General features: G+C 34.8%; 1 protein-coding gene across 3 annotated transcripts in view; it reads right to left on the reverse strand.

The window, feature by feature from the left end:
- Positions 1-18,224, reverse strand: part of LOC111414537 (SH3 and multiple ankyrin repeat domains prosap) — a 96,963-nt gene that overhangs the window by 62,441 nt on the left and 16,298 nt on the right. The window contains exon 1 of one of the 3 annotated variants that reach the window (XM_071200545.1): positions 12,059-12,595. The exons of 1 other annotated variant lie outside the window; for it this stretch is intronic. The gene's annotated coding sequence lies outside the window, so the exon portion shown is untranslated. Of the gene's footprint in view, positions 1-11,640; positions 11,659-12,058; positions 12,596-18,224 lie in introns of those variants that run through there. One more of the 3 variants, XM_071200547.1, reaches the window with a different exon arrangement.

Raw genomic sequence — 18,224 nt, forward strand, 5'->3', positions numbered from 1 at the left:
ACACAAAAGTAATCTGTTCTGGCCATCTGATTGCATTGTTCCACCTCGTCCGGGAGATTTTTCCCCACAGCGCCTTTTTGCTATCTGTCATTGCAACTCTCCGAGACCATCTCGGTTGTTAGAATAACAACCTCCGCGGACGGTCGTTTGATGGTCATTTTCGATTACCCGTCGACGTCGTTGTGGGGTTCACATTCGGTTGTTTACGCGTTTTGACGTCTGCCTGGGATTCGGAGAAGTACGGTCAGTTTGGTGGAGGTCAACACCAAAACCCAAAAAAGTAAAAGTGCCTCGAAGCCAGAAACAGAACTGGCCCGACCAGAAAACTTTCCATTTTGTTTGGGGTCAGTACTTTACCGAAATGCACGCTAAGAACGATGGATTCGATGATGACGTCATCGAAACATCTCGCGCATATGAAAAACCGCCGCTTCGGGCGATGACTGAATGACAAAGGTATTATGACTTCTAAATCATGAGAAGCGCCGGTTCCTAGAAATGCACTCCCGATGATGACTCGGTACTCATATCACGTAGACTCCGTCGTTTTTAGCTTCCTGCTCGGTACATACTACGGTTTAGAGGCGGAATTATCAGAAGACACAACAATAGACACTTATTCTCTTTTTTTTAGGGTTATGCATTCCAAATGAAGATGGGCGAAACTAAAGAGAAAACACCCGATAAGTATAGGTTCTTTTTGACAAATTTATAACATAATTCCTCGTTGCATAAGCCCATTGTTCTTGTTCGCTTTTAAACGTAACAAAAAAATTGCGATTGTGTTAAGAAAACTCTCTTCGCGTCTTAATTAGACAAGAACTTTCACATGGTGCAATTAAAGCCACTCAACTCCATTTCAAATCAGCTTAGTAGAGTTATTACCGGAACGCACCCATTGCTATATTTAGAAAATCGATACATCATAAATTGAAACATGAAAATACAGCAAAACCTCGATTATCTATTTATACATCTGTATGTTTAAATATAAATGTTAGCACTCATAGATAGAATCTAACTCGGGTTGTTCCCCAAGTTGCTCTATTCCACGTTTATAGATAAACTCGAGGTATTCCACGAGTTGTCTATATGATGTATAAATAAAGGTAGTTCTAGTTTTAATTGTTATTCAGCGCTAGATTGTTGTATATTTTTACAAAACGAAAAGTAGAACTAACATCTTAGCAGTGTTCTTGGTCTAGTGTTATTTTTAGTGACAATGCTAATTAGCACTAGATATGACTATTTTATATATTTTTATTGAATTAAAGAGAATAAATAATTAATTAAAGAATTTCTAGTGACAGTGGTAGGTAGCGCTAACTAGCATAAGATATCACTGTGTTGCATATTTTTATTGTACTAAAACTAGAACTAATACTATACCTAGAACTAGAATCATTTGGGTTTAGCCGCACGTCTCTCAAGACGGCTAAACCCAAATGATTCTAGTTCTAGGTATAGTGTTAGTTCTAGCAACAGCGCTAGTGTAAAACTAGAACTAACACTAGATCTAGAACTAGAAACATTCGGGTTTAGCCCTGCGTCTATATTTTCATTGAATTAGAAGTCTAGACATTCAGAATTAAGGAATTATATTATATATATATACAGGGTGTCTCACGTAACTGGTTCGTTAGAACTTTTTAAGGTTCCACTATTCGTAGTGGTTTGAAATAACCCCTTCCGGTATACCGGAAATAGACCACAACTTCGTTATTTTAAATGGAATGCTATAGTTTTTATTACACCTTTCAATTATACGTAAAAAAATATGTTGACTTTGATAAAAGTTGTTGGTACCTAGCGTTTTTTGTTTTCGAGTTATTTTGATTTTAAGTGTTTTTTGACAAATTTCACCATGGTCTTTAAAAGCCCATATTTCAGCTAACGATCATTCAAAAAAGCTCTGCATTGGCACAACTACTCTACAGATGCTGCCAAATAGATTGTCATTTGTTGTATCAGAAAATCTTATACAGGATGGTCAAAAATTGAATTATCGTTTCTCAATATTCAATTGCGAGAAAGTCGAAAATTTTAAATGGAACACCCCATATTTCTTTACCCTATCAGAAAGGGAATTTAATTCTTTACAAATTATCTATAAACATTCCTATACCTATTTATTGTAGTTTCCCTGATATTGGAAAATTAATCAAAATCAGACATAAAATCCCAAAGCCCGTTTGTGTTTTTGTTAGCAGGCCAAGACATTTTGGCAGTTCATCGTTTAATTTATTTAAATTATTATTTCTACAATTAACTATGGTTGAATAATCTTTAGCTTGCTGGCTTTTATTTACCAAAAGTAACCAACAGAAAAACGAATAAATGAAACAATGAAAAACAACAATTTAATAACAGAAATTAGAATGAATAACATATAAAAAAACAACAACTTAAAATTATAAAAAAATTAAAACTGTTCGATATGCTGACCATTCACCATTAAACATTTTTCAACTCTTCTTTCGACTTCTACGGTTGTGGCCCGTAGAAGTTGGTCGCCATCAATAGTACGTAGTGCACGCATCACTATATCACGCAACTCTTGTCGTGTGTTGATCGGTGAATGGTACACCTGATTTTTTAAGTGACCCCACAAATAAAAATCCAATGGTGTTAAATCTGGAGATCGTGGAGGCCATTGCCATGAATATAAAACAAATTTAAAATATCGGCGTTGGAATAATTTGTCATGATATACAATGACTTTCACTCGTGATCAAAAGTAAGTAACAACAACAATAACACAAATATGGACCAAAAACTGTCAAAATTCCATTGCCTTCTAATAAAAAAATCAAACGTTTTCCCGCATTCCGTGCATGCTTTGATTAATGTCCCAATATCAAGGAAACTACAACAAATAGGTATAGGAATGTTTATAGATAATTTGTAGAGAATTAAATTCCCTTTCTGATAGGGTAAAAAAATACTGGGTATTCCATTTAAAATTTTCGACTTTCTAGCCATTGAATATGGAGAAACAATAATTCAATTTTTGACCACCCTGTATAAGATACTCTGATACAAGAAATGACAATCTATTTGGCAACATCTGAAGAGTAATCGTGCCAATTTAGAGGTTTTTTTTAATGAACGTTAACTGAGATATAGGCTTTTAAAGAGCATGGTGAAATTTGCCAAAAAAAGCTTAAAATCAAAATAACTCGAAAACAAAAAATGGTAGGTATTAACAACTTTTATCAAAGTCAACATATTTTTTTATGTATAATTGAAAGGTGTAATAAAAACTATAGCTTTTCGTTTAAAATAACGAAGTTGTGGTCTACTTCCGGTAGACTGGAAGTGGTGGCCATCTTGAAAATATTTTAGATTGAAAGTTTCGAATGAACAACCCATGCTACCAAAATTTCAAACCTCTACGAATAGTGAAACCTAAAAAAGTTCTAACGAACCAGTTACGTGAGACACCCTGTATATATGCTATGAAATTGTACGTCAAACTTGACAAATAGGTTATAAAGTTATTTGATGACAAGGTTTCATAACCTATTTGTCAAGTTTGACGTAGAATTTCACAGCCGACTACTGAATTTTCAATGATTTTAAGTACCATTAACGAAATACGTGTCTTTAGTTTTTTGAGTTTTCTATGAAAACGACAATGTTTTTTAAAAAATAATAAGAGTAAAAAAAGTTTTAGAACTAAATTCCACATGAAATGAGGTAATAATGTATTAAATCCACCAAAAGGTAAAAAAATCTGTCAAAATTTAAGAATCCCTTAATCAACCCTTTGAAATGCCTCAATTATTCTCAACTTGCTACCAATTAATACCCTCGGTACACTCATAACGTATACCAAATTTGGTTTTTCTAGCTTAATGTATTACGAAGATATTCAATGTTTTAAAAATTTAAGATCCAACTTTGAAGGCCTATAATTCCTCACCTTCAACTAAGCATAGAGATAAATTGCGTTAAATCATCTTAATTTATTGTCCTCTACATGTTCCTGCTCTGTGTCTGTTCTTATGTGAATCACCCTGTATATATAAAATAAAAAATATACAGGGTGCCCATTATGTATAGAATATAGTATATATCTTGGTAGGTATCAACTTTATAAAAAAACGTTTTATACAAAAGTTGTTTAATATTTTATTTGCCATAATAAGACAGCATTCAATTGTTCTTATTTCAGAAAACAAATGAGCAACGAATACACTTGAAGTTTTTTAAATGGCAATGTACCCTTTTGTTAGGCTCATTTGACAGAGATTTTTTTTCTCTTTACGATGACGTAAAATTTTAATATCCTTATATCAGAAAATTTTTGAAAAATTGTTTATTGAGAAATTTTAACTAATAACATTAATCTAGATATTTATCTAGATATCCGAGATCGTCAAGTACCTCGAAGAACCTCGAATTATTGGAGATGTACACTAATTTTTCGTTTATTTGTTTTATTTTGTATGTAAATTTATTTTACAGTAATAATTAGACTAGATTAACATTATTGATTATTTTTATTAATAAACAATTTTTCCATTTTTCTCAAAAATTTTCTGATGTAAGGATACAAAAATTTTACGCCATCGTAAAGAGAAAAGTAATCTCTATCAAATGAGCCTAAAGAAAGAATACATTGCCATTTAAAAAAATTTAATTATTATTCGTTACTCATTTGTTTTCTGAATTAAAAACAATTAAATGCACTCTTATTATGGCAAATAAAATATTAAACAAGTTTTGTATAAAATGTTTTTTTTATAAAGTTGATACCTACCAAGATATATACTATATTCCATACATAATGGGCACCCTGTAGATTTAGTATAAATGTTAATGAAATAATAATAGTGTTATTAGATTATCAAGGCGTTGTGACACATCGATATCAAATTTCAAGAACGTACGCAACCCAATTTTACGCAACCGTTTCTGCGAACCGTATTACTCTCCGAAAGAGAAAACTAGCCCGATTTACATACAAAGAAGTGAAGTTGCGACATCGCGCCATTAATAATTTTATTTTGTCAACGCGTTGGTCGATTTGGAATTACGCAATCTATCCAAAAAAACTAATATATCCAATATAAATAAAGATTTACTAAAATTTCTTTTATTGTGAGTTATTGTGAGGGTAGCATTTGGAATTGCGCGCGGGTATATTTGTGGGCAGCAATTACTTAAGCCGCTGTAAATTACTTCTACCACCCACCGTACCAACTTCAGGGTAGTTATTAACGCCCTGCGGCTGCGGCTACGTCGTTGCCTGGCTTTCAGTGCCAAACCCGAGGGTGCGACAACCTTTACTAAAGTGCTTTGCTCTCTAGAACGACGACGATGGCAGAGAGCCATTTCAAAAGTACAATAGGTATCGGTTTTATGAAAGAAAGCGACGCTTTAGGTATCGAACAATAAATGAGGTACAAAGTTATTGTGTTTCTCATTGAAAAATTTGCTTAAAATATTCTAAATTGAGTGTAAATTAAAAAAATTATCCGTTGAAGATGCTGCAGTACACAGCAATATCGATCAGGACCGTCTGGTACGTCGCTAGGCAACTCTCCCGTAGTTTTTCCTCTAACGGTGGCGCCCTTCCGCGGGGTTTCCACGAATTGCGGTGCCGAAATTTTGGGGTGCGACCTCTTTTCCGGTCGTTCCCCCCAACTCCATTAATATAAAAAAAATAGAATTAGAACATAAAGAAATTGTAACAGAGACGAGTTCGGTAAAGTTTTCTGCGCGCCATCACGAGAACAAAACGTGCAAAAGTGAAATGTACGGCCAAGGCGATAAGTTAGCGTACCCCACGGCGACCTCTCGTAGTAATTTTAACTCCTCCCTCTGGATCCCCGTATCGTTTGCATATAAATTGCATCTCGGGGTTTATTTACTGCTGTCAAGGTCTGCCCACATTTTCGATTTTAGTGCACCGAGCATTCCGAGTGAGTGTCTATAACATTGTCGCGGTTTACAAGAATAAGGGGATGAACCGAATTAAAATTAAAACCGATCCCGTTAAAAACTCAACTTTTACGATGGAGAAGACTTTTACAACAATTCCTTTCACGTCGTTCGCGCGATTTTATTGGCGCAGTAAACTCGTAAACGTGGGATTTTTGCCGATCGTTGCACGTCCCCTTTTTTTCTCGAACGTTCTTTAACGTCTTCCGTTTTCATCGGTGTGGGAAGAAGAGTTCAATTGCATATTAACCGGACGGCGTTTCTTTATAATTCTTCTTAGAATTATTCGCGACGTTATTCGAAGAATGTCGTTGGGGTTTTAGATTTATGCCGGCGGAACTTTTACCTTTAAACCGTACGTACTATACGCAAAGTTGCGCAACGACGGCAATACGTGCATATCGTCGATGATTCTTGCGCAACGGTGCAGCAGGAATTGAAAAACAAAGGCGCGTTCCCACTCTGAGTGTCGGTATTAGGTAGGTAGCGCGTTCCGCGAAAAAGTTGAGCCAGAACGTTATAGAACTAGGCTAGAGAAACAACATATGAGGGCACTTAAACAAATACCAATTGGCCAACTGGCCATTACATTACAACGAGACCGGCGAGGTTAAACATTCATTTAATCTCGCTCTCCGGTTTAACTGCGTCGTGTCGTTTTATTTTGATTTTTTTTTCTCTCCAATTTATGCAATTAATCGATCGGTTTCATTCTCAACAACGATTCGAAACAATACGAAAATTGAAATAAATCTCTTGATGTAAGATTAATTTTCCCGTTTATGTTTGTTTTACGTTTAGCTCTAAGTTCGGTTCGGGTCACTTTATTTGACATGAGGGTTTATTGTACGCTTGATAAGGGCCTAATTAGATTACACAGGAACCCCTACAATCCACGTTTTACCGGCTGAAATAACATCTAAATCGATCGAATTCGTCGGTAATTAGAACCGCCAGTTTTTTAATTCATTTAAATTTATTCAAGCTTGATTAACTATGTAAAATGAAACGCTTTTTTCTAAAAAAAATATTAAAAAAACAATTAAAATTTGCAAAGTTTGATTAAAATATATCATACGTAATCTCTCTCGTGTATATTTCACGAGTGACAATATATTGTAATAGTGAAAGCGTTGGATTAAGGTCCTTATAAGGTAGAGTAACATGTAATATTGATTTTATATAACGAGTTATACAATTATAAAGGCAGTTTTTAATTTATTTTTGGTGATATAAATCTAAATAATAATAGGGGATTTATGTTACAAGTTGTTTGTCAGTGCTAAATTATGTAGCAAAACAATTTTAAAAGTATTAATTATGTTGATGTAACGTAATCAAGCAATCAATCAATCAAATTCGAAGGAAGAAAATTAATGATTAAATGTTTTATGAATAAATTTGCTTCGTTAACTTTATCAAAGGAATAATATGCAATCACGAAAGTGTTTGATGAACTTGCAGTACTTCATATGTACTATTCAAATCTCCAGTGACACAATTTTCTACATGTTTATTTCACCACCATATTAAGAGTTAACTATGAACAAGATTACGACAAAAGTTATGATAAAGGCGAAGAACGTATTGCGATTAAGATTGAAATAAAAGGAATACAGATAAAACAAGTGGAAGCATTTCAATTCTTGGGAGGTAAATGATACACAGGAAGCGGAAATAATTAAAAGAGTATTTAAGTCGTTGAGGTTATATTATGAACAATAAGATTATCGTTGAAAGAGAAGTGTTGAGAAAAATAAATTGAAAGTAATATATGGACCAATACTCAGATACGACAGCAAGAATGAAATATTTAAGATGTGTCAGAACAATGACGAGGAGAGACAGAATGAAGTTAATAAACTAGGCAAATGTGATAAAAAAAAGAGGAAAGCATATGGGAAAAGGGTTAGAAGACGGCTCAAGACTAAATTTATAGACTAAATGGAAGTAAGATGTGAAATAGAATTATAATAGATTACTACTATTCGTGCAAAAAGTCAAGGCCCCTCACTTTAGAGATCGATATCTTCGCAACCGCTCCATAAAAAGAATTGCAACAAAGTTTGTTGTAATCACTGAACATTTCTACGTAACTTATGTTAATCTGAAAATTTTCGGGTCCACGGCTTTCTTGTTACCCCGAGTTAAATGAAAAATGTACCCGATTTTTTACGGAATGGGCAACTTTATCAACTTTGCGATTTTTTTTCTCGAAAACTATCGTACGAAAAAATTTTAATTTTGAACAGGTGGTAGTCTGATGTATTCTCAATGAGTGACATGTTTTATTTTTTCGATATTTCATACAGTTTCTCGGAAAATCGCGGTTTAGTAAGACGCCGTTATGTCGAAAACGGTTGGGTGGATTTCTTCGCGGATTTGACCAAAATATGTCAAATAATGTTGGTTGTCGGATTCCGTTATCAGTTTTTCAAAATTAAGGCTCTCTATTTTTTTAAGAGCGATATAATGGAATTACAAATTAAAAAGAAACAGAAATAAGCTCTGCGGGGTGACGAGGGTTCCGGCCAATCGGAACAGATAGTGCGTCCCAGACAGGACGTCGCGCCTTATTTCTTTATGTAGGCAAGATAAAGGCGCGACGTACTGTCTGGGACGCACCATCTGTTCCGATTGGACAGAACCTTCCTCTCCCCGCATAGCTGATTTCTGTTTCTCTTTAATTTGTAATTCCATTAAATCGCTCTTAAAAAATTAGGGAGCCTTATTTTTGAAAATTGATAACGGAATCCGAAAATCCGCGTTATTTGACATATTTTGGTAAAAACCGCGTTGAAATTCGCCAGGTCGTTTTCGAAATAACCGCATCCTACTAAACCGCGATTTTCCGCGAAACTATATGGAATATCGAAAAAATAAAATATGCCCCACATTAAGAACACATCGGTTTACCACCAGTTCAAATTTGAAATTTTTTCGTCAAATAGTTTTGGAGAGAAAAAATGGCAAAGTAGACAAAGTTGCTGGCACTCTCAAAAATCGGGTACTTTTTTCACTTAACTCGCGATAAAAGTAAAACCGCGGACCCGAAAATTTCCAAATTAACATGTGATACGCAGAAATGTTCACTGATTACAATAAACTTTACAGCAATTTTTTCCATCGAGCGGTTACGAAGACATCGATCTCTAAAGTGAGGGGCCTTGACTTTTTGCACGGATAGTAAATAATTTCACTGATTCTGATTTGCAGTAGCTACTATGATACGCATTTTCCTAACTCTTTTTATCGCAGCCATTCCTTTCCACACCAATTGTTCTTAATTTTGTGCAAAAACTAGAGATGCCTCCCTAAAGGCTGCACTAAGCCATCATCTCTGCCATCACAACCTCACACATATTCCTTCGGATTTCCCCACTAAGGTTACTCACTCTCCATCAAATTCTTTTTACATTCCAGCTTGTTGATTTTCCGTTTGCATACAGTTTTCATCATGGGAGGAAATAGTTCTATAGAATATTCTCTATCCAGAAATAATCCTTAACAACAAGGACCAAGGTTACATCGTGTCACACCATAACCAAACGGATTGCCAAATGCTCAATTGTTCTTCAAGAATAAATACCGGAAATTTCATATAACTCGCAATATATGAGATGAGATCTAGTAACCATAGCACTTGCACTGTCCCACATAAAATAGCAAAATAGCTTAATAGTACAGACATTGGGTAGTTTTGCAAAGGAAAAGTTTTGCTTGGAAAATTTGTCCTTATGATAACTCTAAGTTTCCGCCTTAAGGGACTCACGACTAAACCCAAATGTTTCTCGTTCTCGGTATAGTGTTAGTTCTAGTATTGTACTAGCACTATCACTACAACTAACACTAGAACTAACACTAGAAGAACTACAACTAGACCTTGAAACATTCAGGTTGAGCCGCACGTCTCTCAAGACGACTAAATCCAAATGATTGTAGTTCTAGGTCGTGTGTTAGTTCTAATGATAGTACTAGTGTTAGTTCTAGTTTTATTGAAATAAAAATATGCAACATAGTAATATCTTATGCTAACTAGCGCTATCTACCACTGTTACTAGAACTAAGATTAGAGTCTCTTAATACGGCTAAACCCGAATGATTCTAGTTCTAAGTTTTCTGTTAGTTCTAGTGATAATTCTAGTGCAATACTAGAACTAACACTATCCCGAGAACTAGAAACATTCAGACATGTTGCATTTTATGTGGGACAAAGTAAGTAGGGTTTCTATGGAAATATATTTTCGTATATTGCATTTTAAGTGAAAGTCACTGTACAAGGTGGTTCAAATTCGATGTCCGAATAGGCTAACTCGAAAACTATAAGAGTTAGAAGAAAAGTAGCTGTCATGTCATGATCTCGTTTTTCGAGAAGCTGCTAATGCCGAAAACCTCATAGCGCTATCGTCTTTTGTTTTTCCGATAAAGGCCAAAATTGAAAATATCGTAAAACCCGCAAATGTAATTATCTTGGTTATTATTATAGGTGGAGTATTATAACTAAGACATTATATGGACACTTTTTTACAGAGAATTTGATGACGTAGTCAAAAAAGATTGTTCGAGTTTAGATTTTGAGATATTATCACAATTTTCGTTTTTTTAAATGGAAACAACCACTGATTATTCGCTTAATAAATTCGTTATTTTTTTCTGATTACAAAAATATAAGGTTTGACAGGTCTATTTCTTATTGTTTTAGAATAAAACTAAAAATAAACTTTTCTTTTAGTGTCGTCGAAGAAATTAAATTTACAGTTTCCTGTAAATTACTGTTCTATAACTAAAAATTAAAAAAAAACATATTTCTGATATTTGAAACAAATATATTTGTTGAACTGTTTAATTTATATATGTTTTACACAAAAGTTGGAATAGATTGCATTATTTCACATTTTTTATTGCGATTTAATATTATTTTTAAATGACTTAATAAATTATCGATAGATGGCATATGTTTTTTTTTAATTCAAATAAACATTTGTTTGTATTAAAAATTTTTCTGAAGTGTCACTTTAAAAATCCTGTTTTTAAGATCAATTACGAAAATTTTGAAAAGTTTGACATGTTAGAATGTTACATATTAAAAAATTATTTGTTTTTAAATACCAGAAGATATCTTCGTATTTAATTGTTAACTTTTTAGATTTTACCTACCGCCCTGTAACTTACAGGAAACTGTAAATTTAATTTCCTCGACGACACTGTTATTTTATAAAAAAAGTTTATTTTTGGCTTTATTCTAAAACAATAAGAAATAGACCAGTCGAACCCTATATTTTTGTAATCAGAAAAAAATAACGAATTTAATAAGCGAATAATCAGTGGTTGTTACCATTAAAAAAAACGAAAATTCTCATGATATCTCAAAATCTAAAACCGAAAAATTTTTGTTGACTACGTCATGAAATTTTCTGTAAAAAAGTGTCCATATAATGTCGTAGTTATAATACTCCACCTATAATAATAACCAAGATAATTGCACTTATTGGTTTTACGATATTTTCAATTTTGGCCTCTAGGGGAAAAACAAAAGACGATAGCGCTATGAGGTTTTCGGCATTAGCAGTTTCTCGAAAAACGAGATCATGACATGTAAGCTACTTTTTTTCTAACTCTTATAGTTTCTGAGTTAGCCTATTCGGACATCGAATTTGAACCACCCTGTACATTAGACATTTATACACTTACCTTGATGACTTCAAGCTATGATATCGAATTAAAATTTCTCCAGCTAATGAGTACACAGCACGTTTTAATTTTCACATTTAATAAGGCCAATAATCGATAATATGAAATAGAGGTTCATAATGATTTTCTAAGAAATAATAACTTAATTATAATTTTATTTAGCCGAGATAATTAGATGTTTTTTTTTTGTTACAATAAAATTTATTTCTTTGTATTGTTACATAAATTGATCTTTGCGGATGTGTTGTTGTTTTTATCCCGATGTAATATCGATTTCAAGCCGCCCTGTGTCAGACACGAACCAGCCAGAATCCAGCAGGATTCATCCTGTTATTTAATCAACTTATATTTAAAAAAAGTTATTTTTTAAAAAAGAAATAATCATTAATTTTTGTTGTTAACTATATCTAGCACTTACAGTAAAAATAAACTTTATAGTAGAATGATGATTCGATGATCAATGAATCAGTCAGTAATCCAAAGGTATCCAGATTCAATAAAATATCAAGTGATGATTCAGTTAGTTAATTTTGCGTTAAACACATCCGCATAAAAAAAACCTTTTTATTCTTTAACCGCACCACGAGTTTCAAATTTCAATTTCCACACAATTCTTTATTATTACCAAACAACAACATTTTAATCGAATTGAGAGAGGTTTCAACACCAAAACAAATAAGAAAATAATAAATATTTCTTCGAAACGTCGCCGCGATGTTACGTAACACTGACTGCGAACTGCGACCTAATCGGCAACCCTTCGTGGTATATGGGGTGGTTTTTAGCGATGTTGCCGGTTCTGCGCGCAGTCGCCTTCCTCGTCGTCGTAAAATCGCGTTTGCACCGCTCCGATGTCGGAACTCGACGCGATCGCGTTCAGCGTTCAACTGACGACGCCAACGGAAAATCTCAATTCCAAGCCCCACGAGAGAGTCTCTTTTGCTGCTGCTGCTGCTGTTGCTTCTTGGTCTGGCCGAAAGCCAACGAGACCAAAGCGGCAGCAGCCTCTCCTCTCTTCCAGAGGTACCGTTCTTCTAATTGACGATGGTTTTTCGAAAGTGAACGTAACTCCGCCACTGGTAACGGTAACCGCTTATCGACGACGTCGACACGTTTAAATGGACCTCTCAAATAGAAGTGTACAAAAATTCCAAATAAAACTATTCTTTCAAATTATTTCATTTTATAGCGGGATTTTCATGCATCGTTTACAGCTTATTAATTAAACCGATATGGAAGTGGCGCGCTAACGATTTCATGATTTAATTACGCCGATTAAGCCGATCAAAAACTCGATCTCGGCTTCTCCCCTTTTTTTTCTCGTTACAACTTAATAAAGTTAAAAGTAACGACGCCTTCAGACTTTCTGAATAACAACAATTCACGACAATGGGTCTTGAGCGTTCTTTTACCACCCACGGGGCCGCATACGTAACATGAAACGCGAAAAAGCTTTGTACAGTATACAAAACCGAGCATAAGTTAATATATTGAAAAATAACTCGAAATAATCAGGACATCACCTTGGTTGAAGCATATTTAAAAAGGAGAAGGTTTCTAGAACATTTTCTCTCCGATTTTCTCTTTATTTCAAATAAAACGATAACGCTGCATAAACCTACTTGCATAAGTAGTGATTTAGGATGTACTCTAGATTTCACTCTCTTATAATATATTCTTGTGAGATTTTTGTTGAGTTGAAGAAAATATTTTTGCTAAATGGGGTTTAATAATTTTACGCATCCAGGTAATTTTTTAGTGCATTTATGTTAGGTTGTCGCATTAGCATTTGAATGGGCGACGGCGGCAGCGCGTTCTGAAGGATTAGAAGGACCGAAACGAATGGCTCGGGTCGGTTTACGTCTACTAGAAGAGAACGAGGTAATATTTAAGAACAGTCGGATTTTGCGTCGCACAGAGAAGGAAGAGAATGAAACAAGTTGTTGTAATTAAAGAGTGTTACTCTCTTCACCGTTAGATTTCGCGTATTGAGCAACAGTCCAAACGGGAAAACATTTAAGTGACAGTTACGGAGCGTTGAAAAAATGTTTCGCCCCGTTACATTTTATTCGATCCTTCAGATTCACCTTTTCTACTTTTTCATCGAACGGTTTCGTTTTTTGAGATCTCTATCGTGTCGTAACTCGTTCGTATCATCTTGGCGTTTAGACCAAGTGAAGCGCGCTTTTTGAATTATTTTTACCCCCTTCGCGATGGTAATTACCTTTTCTGTTCAACCATTATCTTGCACCGTGATAGATGGGACGCAACGCCGCGGGCCTACGCTATCTCTTCTTCACGTAGATGAAGATACCGATCAAAACGAGAGTAACAAGAAACTCGAACGAATACCGCACACTTCCACGACAACGAAGACGACGCCGTTTTTATTGCCGCAATAAAGACATAAACCGAGTCCTGTCATTAGGTAAACCATATGAAGATAACAATCTCTCCTTCTTCTCTACTTAGAAGGAACATAATCACTTCCACAAAATTAACTTTTAATGAGAATATCATGTTACAATACTATATTTATCATATTTCGCGAGTTCGTTGCGATAAATCAATTCCTGATCTACCTCCGCGAAAATAAATCACACGCAAAATGCTGTGCCCGTGCAACAATTCTAAGGTTGTAGTTGCGACAGAAGCGTGGTTTTGTTCTATAGCCAAATGGAAATCGCCTCGAGGTCAAGTTTACCTATATCGTCTTGAAGGAAATGTATCAATAACTTCCTACACAGATTCTTTTTTTAATTATTTTGATGTTATGAAATTGGTTTTATGTAAATGAGGATCAAATTGGATTATGTGTCACTTACCAAGTTAAACAGGAGGAAGTAATTTAATCAATAAATCTTATTTAATCTTACTAAAAAAAGTAATTGAGTTGATTTGCGTTGAAAATCAACGCTGATTTTTTCCCAATTGTACTTCTGAAACCAGGTCTTTGCCTGATTTGAGGTTGTTATGGAATTAACCCGTGCGACGATAGCAACAAACTTTTACCCGTAATTTCCTATCTACTTTCTTAGCTGACATCTTCCTTATAATTAGGGATAGTGAAAAATTAAATGCACCACTTGAAAGCTTGAATCTTTCTCTATCTAAAATAAAAATCGGGTTTTCGTCTGCCGATAAGTTGATATTAAGATCAATAAAAATGAAGAACACCGCGCTGTACTTAAAATAGCTAAAATTACCAAACTTCAAGGCCTTGTGCAATTGTTACGAAACAGAATTTAAAAAAACTGTTATCACAGTCAGAAAGGGCCTTCAGCTATCTTAATCCGGGTTTTCGTCGGTCAATATCTATCGGCGTCATGCCTAAATCACCCTTAATGTCCATCCTTACAGGCAGAAACGCTTAAATACCGTATTTTCTCGAATCTAATCCGCACTCCGATTTTAAAAATGCATAGTGGTAAAAAAATTTAGTTTGCGAATGTAATCCGCATCTTTCTTTGAGCAATTCGACAACACCAAAACGATGCGATGCTTGTTGTTAACCATAAATATATATTTTTTCCGACGAGTTTTTATTAGACTAGACTTTAAATTTACCAAGCCAAAAAAAATTGGAAAATAAATATAATATACTGCCCTCCCCTGCTATACTGCCCTCGTAGTAGCTCGAACGTGGTGTGTGCTTAATTATACATATAATAGGGTAATTATAAAAAAAAAGTAGCAAAAATCTAAAAGGTTCTTCTATACAGCAAAGTTTAAAGAGATGTTATTAAGTTAGCGTTAAGGAAATCGAAAAGCTGGTACAATTTTTGCTGATAACGAGAGTAACGTTGCAGCTGTTGCGGAAAGACCAGGTAGATACTGGAGACTGTGAGGCATCGTGCAAAAAATTTACCGGGCCAAAGAAGAGACGATTTCATGAAATTGACGAGGCAGTTTTCTAGTTCTCTCAAGAAAAACGAAAGGAGGGACTAAAAAATGTTTAATACTAGCTAAGGTTGGACTGTGGGATTTATGCGCCGAATGGTGTTATCGTTGAGGCGCAGAACTACACTTTCCCACAAGCTCCTAATGATTTTCAATTTGTCTCAAACTGTAAATGTCAACAAAATGCCACCCAATTACACACTGGAAAGAAGAGGTGTGTGGGAAATTTCTTTATAAACGAATGGTTGCGAAAAATTGCGCATCACATTGATGCTAGCAGTAACAAGTGATAGGGAAAAATTGCTGACATTACTACTATTGAGAAAAAAACCATTCTGAAATCTGAAAGACTTCCCGAATGAAGTCCTAGTTTGGGCACAACAAAAAGGATGGATAATTGAAAAGCTGATGATAGAATGATTAAGACAAGTATGGAGTCGTAGACCAGGAAGATTATTAAATAAGGATATTAATTAATCATAGATGATTGCCCTTGGTTTAGACTTCTTGTCACAATAATAATACCTGGTGGAATAACATCCATACTACAACCTGTGTATGTATATGTATATTAACAAACTCGAGAATTAACAAAACCGGGAGCAATTAAAGAAGCTTCTGAACTTGTTTAGTGAGTGTAGGCGACATGGAAAACGATCCCTGAAAACAATATTATAACATCATTTAAGAAGTTTTGTATAATCCGAAGATGACGTAATATGGGAAGAAAATGATACATAAAAATGTAAATATCGTTCTAACCCAACCCAACCCAACCCTTACTAAAGTGTTATTGTTATAATGTGATTTTATTTTACTATTTTCCAAATTGCAACTATACGACTGCGAATCTAATCCTCTAAAGTACTCTTCCTCTAAACAACTTTCTTATTAGATAGGGAGAAAACTATACAAACATATCTATCTTATTGAAAATTTTCTGCTCTTTCTAATGGTGTCTTTTAATAACAATTATACACTTTAATTTCACAACAATTATTAATTAAAGTTATACAGGATGGTCAGAAATGTGCGTCAAATTTCCGTATCTCAAAAAGTTTATTTTTTTAAATGGCAACTCTACTTTTTTCCCTCACCACCGTATTATATGCTGAAAAATCAGGAGACTTTGTGATTACATCCCATACTAGTAGAGTTACTAGTAAACATACTAGTAGACTTTAAATTTAGTTACTTTACTGTAGACTTTAAAATGCGCACACCCAATATCCGCAAAAGATTTGAGGAAACCTTAACTGGAAAGACATGTTTAAATTTTTAAAAACTGTGCCATTCCTTCCATCCCGCTAATTTTGACCCATCTCAATTCCAACGGCAGTTATTCCAGCAAGATGGCGCGCCACCACACCTCAAGAAGCTACTAAATCAGTTTTTGGCACTCAGGGAATTGTTTAAAATAATTGGTTCATGGTTACTGCTATTTTTATCATTTATATAAATTTGAAGTAATTAAAGTTTAAACTAATTTTTCTCGAAAATTTTGTTATTTAACCAATATTAATATTGAATGTACTAGATTCAGAAAAAAATCTTTTTTTGTATTCCGTAATAAAAATGGGAGATTGCCATTTGAAAAAAATATCGATTGCGTCATAACTCGTTAAACCGTTTAACGGGTAAATTATTTTTTCGTTTTTAGAAACGATTTAGTTATGGTAATGCAACTATTTGACCTTATTAACAAGTGGTCTCTATAAAAGCCGCTAACCGTTAAAGGGTTAAAAATGAAGGAACAATTTTGAAATCTATACTAAAAAATTGCACAAAAGCTAAATCTTTAGACCGATTTCAGGGATTTTTCCATAAATCGTTTATAATGCTTGTCACTCAGGTCGTCGTGAGTTAACTAGAAACAGAAAAATCCACAACGTTAGTAGTTTTTGGCGCAAAACGTGTTTGTGCAAGCGCGCGATCGCCGCGTGTTATACACCACTACAAAGAGCAGGAAATTTTCGATAAGAAATATATGGTTCTAGAGTTTTCTCCTGCTCATACAAGAAAGTTATTGACCCGAATAAGGTTTAAAAATCGCTAAAACGTATGAATTTTACAGTTTTTGGCCAAATATGTACGTGTGCAAGCGCGTGATCGCCGCGTGTTATACACCACTAGAAAGAGCAGAAAATTTTCAATAGGATAGATATGTTTCTATTATTATTATTATTATTATTATTGCTGCCGGGCTGAGGAGGGCGGCCCCTCTCGTTACCGCGACCTATAAGATCTATTGTAACTTTAGCCCTCCAAAGGTTTAGGGCAAATGTAGGTCCTTAATGAACCTTAGTATTGTCCTGAGGTCTTGAACCTTTATGTCGGTAGGTAACAGGGGAGTTTTACCGAAGACGTTGTGCCTTAGACGGCCTCTGGCGACGCAATTGCACAGTATATGTTCAGCAGTTTCTGACTCGTCGTTGCATAGTCGACAAGTTTGATCCTCAGCTTGTCCAATGTGGAAGAGGTGGTATTTTAGGGGCACATGGCCGGTCAGGTAGCCTGAGAGCGTTCTTAGATCCCCTTTGCTGAGGCATAAAACCTCTTTTCCAGCGTAAGACTACCTTTGAAGCCTCCCAGTTGTTGATTATTTGTTTTAGGTGGCTTTTTTGTAGTCCACATCCAAGTTGGGGTCCAATGAAGGGCGTGTTTGCTGCCTCTTTGGCCAGCTT

This window comes from Onthophagus taurus, chromosome 11 (genome assembly GCF_036711975.1).
Source record: "Onthophagus taurus isolate NC chromosome 11, IU_Otau_3.0, whole genome shotgun sequence".
Lineage (NCBI taxonomy): Eukaryota > Metazoa > Arthropoda > Insecta > Coleoptera > Scarabaeidae > Onthophagus > Onthophagus taurus.